The following is a 1,530-nucleotide window of genomic DNA, read 5'->3' on the forward strand; positions in this document are numbered from 1 at the left end:
GTGATTGCAATAATTGTGTGCACATTTTGTTTCAGCTTTATTGTTATAAGTTTTTTTTAAAACTTTGATGTCTATATGAAAAATTACCACAAGTTTTAAAAATTCATTGCTGTTTAATGAACAACTTATATACATTACGAATAACTTTGCCTTTCTGTGACATTTGTGGAAGTGCAGACATAGCAACTAACTGACAATAATGTTGTCATTTTAATTCTCAACAATTTTAAATTAGTAATTTTATGTTATGGTATTTGACATGCTTATGCAATTGGAAAGGCAAATTTCGGAAAACACCTACCTTAACCCTACTCAACAAGAGAAAGCATACCAAGACAAACTCGAAAAAAAACGAACAAGTTGAATTTTTTTTGGACACGCTTCACCTTTAGTTGTCGTTAATATGTGTTCATTTATCCCTTGCGTTTCGCGCAAGCGAAAAAAAACGGTTAAAGAAATGAAGCGCAACCGAAAGGAAACGACATCGATTGATCAAATTGAGGAGACAGGTCGAGAGCACTCTTGTCTCTCCCCCTCTCCCATAGACGACCCAGTACCTAACGTAAGGAAGTGTGGAACAGATTGAGCCCCACAGATAAGCCGCGCGCGCATTCAAATGTCTATTCCGTCCGAGCGACAACCAACGAACGCGCAACGGACGATGGCCACGAGCTGCTGTGATATGTGCGCTCCGCGCTGTGTTGCGTAAACCTTCTTCGCCTTCCTCATCACAGCCGAACCCGAGGCGACACACCCTTCGACATCGAAATGCTAAGCGAATCTCTTGTGTCGCGCGGTACGGGTACGATGACCCGATTCGAGACCAGTCAGTATAGAGAGGCTCGATGTCCAATTTCGTAGTTTGGGAGAAAGCATCGTCGATAGAAATTTGCATAGTTATGTTTGGAATGTTTCGGTCTTAGGAACTTAGGATTGGAATCTTTGTTCGTTCGTCAAAAAATAAGCTACTGCCCCGAGTGAGGATCGAACTCACGACCTTAAGATTATGAGACTTACGCGCTGCCTACTGCGCCATCGAGGCTATGTATCCCGGAGCTATCTAGCTCACTAGAATAACCGCATCATCCCAGGGGATCGTACACATCCCATCAATGCTTCCCATACCATACAGCGTCATCGTTCGGGAATAAACAACGCGTCATCGACCGCCGCCGCGCATTTGGGAACATAACAGCAAGAACGATCCGCCGCACGTTGTTCGGGTGCAGCCTCGGTAAAAAATAACTGCACTTTTACCGCATTTGTTTTGAATATGCTGTTTCACAATATTCCTGCCTATACATGCGGACGAGATTGGGGACGACAACGTCGTCGACGCGTACACGAGTAGCATGGCTTGATGGCATCGAACTGCGCGATAGAATAAGGCAATGATCAGCGGCGGTACTGGAGAGCGTTGGGGAGTAAGGGACAATATGCAAAATGAATTAGCGATTAAAAAAGTAAAGAAAGTGCATTTGGTTACTCAAATTGATGGACCATCCGTTAGTTAGAGCCACAACCATTTTT

The 1,530-nt window shown here is 43.7% G+C and overlaps 1 non-coding gene across 1 annotated transcript; it reads right to left on the reverse strand.

The window, feature by feature from the left end:
• Nucleotides 1–969: 969 nt before the first annotated feature.
• Nucleotides 970–1,042, reverse strand: Trnam-cau (transfer RNA methionine (anticodon CAU)). Its single transcript has one exon. It is a non-coding gene; the product is annotated as a tRNA-Met (tRNA).
• Between the last annotated feature and the right edge of the window lie 488 nt (nt 1,043–1,530).

Source organism: Aedes albopictus, chromosome 1 (assembly GCF_035046485.1).
Source record: "Aedes albopictus strain Foshan chromosome 1, AalbF5, whole genome shotgun sequence".
In the NCBI taxonomy this organism is placed as follows: Eukaryota; Metazoa; Arthropoda; class Insecta; order Diptera; family Culicidae; genus Aedes; species Aedes albopictus.